The sequence below is a fragment of the Vigna umbellata genome, chromosome 5, assembly GCF_029865625.1.
Source record: "Vigna umbellata cultivar VRB3 chromosome 5, Vumbellata_1.0, whole genome shotgun sequence".
NCBI classification, from domain to species: Eukaryota; Viridiplantae; Streptophyta; class Magnoliopsida; order Fabales; family Fabaceae; genus Vigna; species Vigna umbellata.
This window is the reverse complement of record NC_142169.1, coordinates 46,206,166-46,215,007: the sequence shown is the minus strand read 5'-3', so window position 1 is coordinate 46,215,007 and position 8,842 is coordinate 46,206,166. Positions and strand designations below refer to the sequence as shown.

The following is an 8,842-nucleotide window of genomic DNA, read 5'->3' as shown; positions in this document are numbered from 1 at the left end:
ATTGTCGTGACATTTCTCTTTAAGTCCCTAAATATTATCCAACAATTTCCCTACAATTAATAATGCAAATAATTAGTCTCAGATAATTCAAATTAATTAAAATAAGAATTTCTGGTCAAATTAAGCACAATTAGTAAAAGTGGGAAAATACTGGACATTCTAGCACAATTCTCTGATTAAATTTAGCACAATAAGCTAAGTGAAATCAGGAAAATATTGACTCATCAGCAGCACACGACCCTTGAGTAGCTGACGCATCCTGCAGGTTTGAGGAGGAGAGCCGCCACCTAAGAAAAAAAGGATTTTGGCTTAAAAAAAAGGGTGAGTATAACTGCACGGTGTCACGGCCTGGCTGGAGGAGAAGAAGATATCCAAAATGTAAGCATTGATTTCAATTAGTGAGCATCGTGTCTAGTTGTTGCCACGTCCAAGTGAGAGATGCTCCAAGGGTCTTCTTTTAAATTATTTTAAATGCTTGATCCTACTCTCAATTTTGGTTACAATTTTCATATTGAATACATTTAGGTTTGAATGCTTGCTAATTTTTAAGTGATTTTTGCTTAATTACCATTTGCTCCTTTCAATGCTCATCATCACAGAAATTAATTTTCACTCCTTTAAATTGGTTAAGATTTTTGCATTGAATGTTTTATTTCCGCTGCCGCTCTCCGCACCTTAGGCATTTAATTTTATTTCACATACTTGTCAGCTGCAATGTTACGTTTTCTGATTTAGCAATTTCAATTCAAGTTAGTCACGCAAGTTTTCTTTAGTTTAATTGTAGTGTTAGCTTCAATAACCAACCGTTTTAATTCTGTGTTTACATCAGTGTTTATATTCGTGGTTTAATTTAGTTTATTTGCATTCACAAACTTTTCACCAAACAACCCCCCACTACGTGTTTGACCTAATTCTCGAACCACAGTTTGGTCCTTGAGAGACGACCTAGGAGTCACTTCCTAGCACTACATTGCATTTTAAATTGCACATTAAATTTGTATGGGCCACGACAGCCCCATCATATATCTCTCGGTTTGTTGTTGTATATTGGACTTCACCTTTTCATGCAACTTCTTCACAAATTCGAACCTAGATACCCCTTCCTTATGAATGAATTCACTAGGATTTGGGAGAGGTATGAGGTCTAAGGGAGTGATTGGGTTGAAGCCATACACAACCTCAAATGGAGACAGCTTGGTGGTCTTATGAACCACTCTATTGTATGCAAATTCAATGTGGGGAAGATACTCATCCCAAGATTTGTTGTTGCCTTTAAGAATTGCTCTTAACATGGTGCCTAAGGTTCTATTAACAACCTCGGTTTGGCCATCTGTTTGCGGATGACTAGAGGTTGAAAAATGAAGCTTGGTTCCTAGCCTTGACCAAAGAATTTTCCAAAAATGGCTTAGGAACTTAGTATCTCTATCTGATACTATAGTTTTAGGAACACCATGTAGCTTAACCACATCTTTAAAGAAGAGTTTGGCAATGAAGCTAGCATCATCAACTTTGTGGCATGGGATGAAATGAGCCACCTTGCTAAACCTATCCACTACCACAAAGATGGAATCAAATCCCCTTTGAGTTTTGGGTAGACCAAGGATAAAATCCATGATAATGTCTTCCCATGGGGATGAAGCAATGGGGAGAGGGTTGTACAAGCCATGAGGCATTGTTTTGGCCTTAGCTTGTAAACATGCAATGCATTTATGACAATGCCTTCGGACATCCTTTCTCATGTGTGGCCAAAAAAATCTTTCTTGAAGGATGCTAAGAGTCTTATCCACTCCAAAATGGCCCATTAGACCTCCCTCATGTGACTTGATGGAAACCCATTTAGGGCATTCCATTCAAAGGAGTATCAACTTAAGCTAAGGCTAAGAAAGGGAAGTGAAGAAGGATTGTTAAAGACTCTTTCTTAATTTTCTTTCTCTAAGTCGTAGTAGAATTCTCTTTAATATGTTTATATGTGTTTTGTAGGGTCTAATAAAGCTAGGAGATCATGAAACAACCAGCCAAGGAGTTGTTTAGCCAAGAGAAGCAAAGGAGTAAAAGGCATAATTTTGCACCATTTGAAGCCTGACGTTCATCCAGCACCAGCTGTGATCTTCCACGGGCATCCAACACCTTTCATGTGCAACCAGCAGCATCAGAAACGCTTCAGCAGATTCAAGAGATCTCCACGTTGCTCTTCATGTTTTCTTCACACTTGCTTAGTTGGGCACTTGCTCCATGGCATCACAGTTAACGTTAGCTAAATAGGCGTGAACCAGGAGCTTTGTTTCTCCTTTAAATGGCTTGCTCCATTGCTTGTAACCTTTACCTTTGATTTGAATGAAGAATTGTTTATTGTTGATGCTGTCCAGAACTTTCTTCTTATTGAAGGTCACCGAGAGAGCGCCTGAGAGTTTCCTCTAGCCTCTCTCCCTAGCTAGGCTTCCATTCCTAACATTCCTCTACAAATTTCGTATCATATTTCAGCACCTAAACCACTTCCCTCATTCCATTTTCTCCATCACCGATTCATCTGTTTTCTTCACCGCATCACTGTTTGATTCAATCCTCCTTTGCCTCAACCTTATCTTCATCACTGAATCATCTACTCTCCTTCAATCCAGTCACCGAACACTGTTTGAAGAGTGGGTTCCAGAGTTTATGCTTCCTCCGGTCATAATCATCATAATTCATCTTCTTTCGCTGCAACAGAATGATGTTCATCCTCCTTTCTAGTTCAGATTCCAGAAGTTCCTAGGAGAAGTTCCGTTGATTCCATCTTGCACCAGAATCAGCTGGATCCTTCTTCCATCAAGACTCCTTGATGAGGAGCTTCCTATGGTATCCTTGAGGCACACATAGTTTTCCCTCCTTAAAAAGGTAACATTTGGACACAAAATCCCCCGTGAGCCCTCTTTTGACAAGTTGCAAAGATGGCTGAAAAGAAATCATCTTGTTCATAAATTTCACCCATCGGTTCAAATCCAAGAATGTGGGAACCATGTTTTGAAAAGAGATTGCACCTCCTAGAGAGAGCATCTGCAACCACATTAGATTTTCCCTTCTTGTACTTAATCACATAGGGAAATTGTTCTAAATATTCCATCCATCTTGCATGTCTTTTATTCAACTTGTGTTGTCCCCTCAAATACTTGAGTGATTCATGATCACTATGTATAACAAACTCCTTAGAGACTAGATAGTGCTCCCAAGTTTGAAGGGACCTAACCAAGGCATACATCTCCTTATCATAAGTGGGGTAGTTAAGAGTGGCACCATTGAGTTTTTCACTAAAGTAAGCAATTGGGTGCCCCTCTCGTAACAATACTCCACCTATTCCTACACCACTTGCATCACATTCTATCTCAAATGTTTTGGAAAATTTTAGAAGAGCTAGAATGGGTGCATTGGTGAGCTTTTCCTTGAGTTGCTTGAAAGCCAACTCTTGTCTCTCCCCCCACTCAAACTTCACATCTTTCTTCACCAACTCATTGAGTGGTGATGCTATGCTAAAGAAGTTAGGCACAAATCTCCTATAAAAGGAAGCTAAGCCATGAAAACTCTTAACCTTTCCTACATTTTGGGGAGTTGGCCACTCTTGAATGGCCTTTACCTTGGTTGGATCAACATGGCCTCCATGCTTATTGACTATGAAACCTAAAAAGATGACACTTTCCTCACCAAATGCACACTTCTCTTTATTAGCAAATAAGTGGTTGTCTCTTAAAGTGGAAAGAACAACTTGTAGGTGTCCAAGATGATCATGTAAATTTTTTCTATACACTAGGATATCATCAAAGTACACAACCACACATTTTCCAATGCAATCTCTTAAGACATGATTCATTAATCTCATGAAGGTGCTAGGTGCATTAGTTAACCCAAAAGGCATCACTAACCACTCATATAATCCAAACTTAGTCTTAAAGGTTGTTTTCCATTCATCACCTTCTCTTATCCTTATTTGGTGATAGCCACATTTAAGATCTATTTTAGAAAATATAGAGGACCCATGCAACTCGTCAAGCATGTCATCTAGTCTTGGGATTGGGTGCCTATACTTTATGGTAATATTGTTAATAGCCCTACAATCACAACACATTCTCCATTTTACATCTTTTTTAGGGACTAATTGATGACTTAAGGCAGGGACCCATTACTAGAAGTATGGCTAAAAGAATTCAAGAAGAGCTTGAAGATATGGACACAACAGGGCACGTTCTTTTCCTTCAATTTAAGTGGAATTTGACGACAACAAGAGAAGGGGTAAAACTGTCCAGTTGATGGTCAAAGTTGCTAGTTGCACCACCACTCTTTGCTAAGCACACCACAGCAGCACCTCCGCCCCTCAACACCATTAGCTCACGTGCTGCTTTAGTTTTAAGCACATTTTTCATAAATCTTTCACATTTTACACATGGGTCATTCCCTTTCTTACTCGTTGCAGCTCCATGGATCACATATAAGTTCATGGTAGCCACCCTTGTAAAAATACTTTTGAGAATATTGAATTTTAATCTGCTGATGCATTTTCCAGCACCTAAAACTCTGCCCAAAAGTCATCCCAATGAGCTTTCCTTCTCCATCTAGCTTCCTTCCAGTGGAAGGCCGCCTAAGCTAGTTATCCCCCCTCCAAACAGCTCCTCTACCATCACGTATACCACTGCATTTTCACTCTGCATCTCCGCTGCCATCTCTAGATTTTTACTTCCCGCTGCATTCAATCTGTCAGTCTAGTTGGAGCCACTTCATCAAGTGGTATTCAGAGCTTTGGTTCTGCATCACGCTCCAGCTAAGTCAATTGTTACTTCATTCTGTCATCACCATTTCCTTCGTGTTCTTCATTTTTGTGCACACTGGTTCATTGCATTTTTAGTTCCAGTAGATTCCAATGTTTGATTCGTTTGTTCCAGCTTTTAATTGCTTTATTGGTCATCATTTTAATCGGTTCACTTCTTTGCTTTGAGTCTTTTAATTTGGAAATCTAATGCTGTCATGTCCAGTAATGTGTTTTGGTTTAATTTTGTCAAATTTCTGAGTTGAAACTGGTTTGGGATAAATCTGCTATGTTTGATTGGATTTTCAATAGAAGCACATGAGATGAGCAATGATTAAAGAGCTCAGTGCGTTTCTTGAATTCCATCACAGTGCAGTGCCAATTGATGCATATTCAAATCTGTTTCAAATCTGGTTTTTCATTTTGATGAAACTGCACCACATGGAAACATCATTCCTGGCTGTGTGGATGTAATGCAATTATAATGAGTGCATACCATTTGAAGAGTGAATTGTCTAAGACAATAAACCTGGTTGCATCATTCTGTATAATCCAGAAATCCATTGATACAGCAATTGGACCGATCTGCATTGTTTTTATTGAATGAGTTTTCTTTTGTTTCTGATTTTCATAATTTTGAATCTGTCCAGATTAGAAATCATATCTGGACATCTTTTCAGTCATTCCTAGAGTCTTGTTTAAGTTTGATTTGTTGTCCTATAGTCATTTTAATTGATTACATATCAGTTTGATTCCTTTGCTAAAAAAATTGGATGGTGAATTGGCCAAATTTGGTGTGAAAGAGCAACTGCAATAGTAAAATTTTGATTTAAAAGCATTTAGCCTCTGTTGGCAGTTTGCACAAGTCATATTTGGTAAAACAAATTTGCTCAAATCATAAAATTAAGAGTCCAAATTCGTTTGTGCAAAATGACCATTCAAACCACCAATTTTTAAGCATTTTTTTCTGGTATAGTTGCAGATTTGTTTTTGAAAGCTTGTTGCGATTACTGCATCAAAGTTAGTTTCATTTTGGTAGCAAAAGCTTGGTTCAAGTGATTATAAAGAAGTGCAACATTGAAAATTAACAATATACTGCATTTTAAAAAGTTGTGTGAACCAGTGCCAAGCAAATTTTAAACTCTCATGCACATATTTCAACCTTCTGCTAGGCATTTATTCAAACACTTTGCCTAGTTTAAATTTGGTTTCGAATTGATCATATCTGCAACTTATCTTTGTTTCCTTTCAAATCTCATTGAGTGCCACCAGTCATTGGAAACCGATTAATTGATTGATTTAAGTTGTTTGAAAATCCTGCACATAAGTTGTTTGATAAAACTACAGTTGTGCATTCTGGTTTAACAGTTTTCTGGCAGCAGCAGTGTTGATTTTCTGGCTTAATAACTGATTGATGGTGGTTCTTTTGAGTTCTTTGTTGGGTGCATAAGTATTTCAGGTGGTCCTATAACACTGGTAGCATCTTAGGCAGTGGATTGGAGCAAGGAAAGATCAACTTTGGAGTTGATTTTTGGTGCAGCAGGACCACGTTTTCACTGGTCTGCATAATTTCTGGTGGCTGCAAACAGCAGCATATTTTCACTCTGCAGCTAAAATATTTGCATGAATCACTTCTGATTCAATTCTTGTTTGAGAGCAACCAAAGCTGCCACATTAAACTACCTTGTGTTCTCACAATTTTTTTTGTTTTGTTGTTTCCATTGTATTGTTTTTTGATTTTCTTTTCCATTCTTGTAAGTTGGCCATTTCAAGCAAGTGAAGTGGAAGAGCTCATAAGTGTTCTTCCCTCATTTGCTAACTTGACTTAAAGTCTCATCATTTTAAAATTGGTAGACGGTGAGTGTGTCTTAGATCCAAAAAGTTTAAGCCTCACCTAGGAGACCTCACCTTTAATTTGGTTTTATTTTTGCAAGTTTCGCATAGGTAGTCTTAGAAGTCCGCATTTAGGGTCTAGTTTTCTTTGAGTTTGAGTGTGTCTTTAAACATTTAATGAATCTAGAGGTAATTTTGATTTAAAGACTTTTAGTAAGTAACTAGGGATATATTTGGCAAGGCAAGACTTGGTCTTTAAGCAACCTATACGGTTCACCTCTCTTACCTGGAATATTGTCCTCAAGTGAAAAACTTCTAGTCTTTACTTCAAGAAAATTTTTAAGTTCATCAAAATGTCTGGAAGACAATCCCCTAGAATTAGTGAACCTCCCAAAGATCAATTTTCATTCCAAACTCTAGTCAATCAACTCAATGAGATTGAGAGAAAAATAAGTCAAGAAAAAGTCCAAAGAGAGCTACATAGTGCCATGGTTGAAAATGAGTTGAAACTTTTGAGAGAGGAACAAATCCAAAATAGGGAGAGAAGTTATAGTGGAGAGTCCCAATATGAACAAGAGGCCTTAAGAGTAGGAGAATATTATCATCAACCCTCTTCATCAAGAAGACACAGGAGGGAATTTGAAAATCCTCCTCCTCCTAAGGAAGTTAATGTGGTATTGCCTCATTTTCATGGAAAAGATAATGTTGAGGCTTACCTAGATTGGGAAATGAAGGTAGAGCAAATTTTTGCTTGCCATCAAGTAGGAGAAGAAAGAAAATTCTCTCTTGCTACCCTAAGTTTTCAAGGGTATGCAATGTACTGGTGGACTGCTATAGTTCAAGAGAGACTAAGACAGCGACTTCCTCCAATAAAATATTGGAATGAGCTTACAAATGCCCTTCGGAAAAGGCACATACCCTCCTACTACAAAAGAGAACTCATGGATAAGCTCCAAAGATTACAACAACAGTCTATGTCTGTTGAAGAATACAGACAAAAGATGGAGCTATACATGATGAGGGCAGGAATCACAGAAAGCGAGGAAACTACCTTGGCCAGATTTTTGAGTGGGTTGAATCTTGATATCAGGGATAGGGTTGAACTACTACCTTATAGAGATTTGAATGATCTTGTTCAAATGTGTATAAAGGTAGAACAACAAAATTTGAGAAAAGCTTCTGTTAAAAGATTTCAATCCCCCTTTGAACAGAAGATTGTAAAAGAAAAAAAACCCCTCAAACCTCTAGCCAATATAGTTGAAAAACCCAAACAGGAATCCTCTTCACATACTCGCACTAGTGAGATCAAGTGTTTTAAATGTTTGGGTAGGGGTCACATAGCTGCTCAATGTCCTACCAAAAGAACAATCATTTTAAGAGGTAGTGACACATATAGCAGTGAAAGTGAAACCCCTAGTGAAAGTGAGAATAAGCAAGAAAGAGGTAATGAAGAGAAAGTATATCCTTGTGAGGGTCCACTTCTCATGGTGAGAAGGGTGCTTAATAGTCAACCAAGTCCAGAACACTTATCACAAAGAGAGAACATCTTTCACACAAGATGTCAAATTGCAGAAAAATATTGTTCTCTCATTATTGATAGTGGATCTTGCTGTAACTATTGTAGCACAAGGCTAGTTGAAAAACTGAATCTTACTGTGATACCCCATCCAAAACCTTACAAACTTCATTGGCTAAATGAAGATGGGGATATAATAGTCAAGAATCAAGTTAAATTAGCAATTTCCATAGGAAACTTCAAAGATGATGTTATTTGTGATGTAGTTCCTATGGAAGTTTGCCATGTCCTATTAGGAAGACCATGGGAATTTGATAATGACACTACACACCATGGTCGCACCAATACCATAATTGTTCACAAAAATGATAAGAAATTTGTGCTTCATCCTCTGTCACCTACTCAGGTGGCCAAAGATCAAACACAAATGAAGCTCAACAAGGAGAAAGAAAAAGAAGAAATAAAGAGAAGAAAAAGAGAGGAAGAGGAAAGAAAAGAAGAAGAGAAAAGAGAACAAGAAAAACGAGAGCAAGAGCAAAGAGAAGAGAAAAGAAGAAAAGAAGGGAAAATAGAACCTCTGTCCACACTCCTCATAGAACCAAGACTCTTAAGGGGAGGTTTTCTATCCTTTAATTTTCTTTCAGCTATCCTTGAGTTTTCAAAATTCTACTTTTCTTTCCAAGAATTTACCACTCCATCTTTAACAATGTTACAACTTGAAA

At 37.8% G+C, this 8,842-nt stretch overlaps 1 pseudogene; it reads left to right on the top strand.

The window, feature by feature from the left end:
- Positions 1 to 7,287: 7,287 nt before the first annotated feature.
- LOC148198485 (uncharacterized) lies at positions 7,288 to 8,435 on the top strand (annotated as a pseudogene).
- Positions 8,436 to 8,842: the final 407 nt, after the last annotated feature.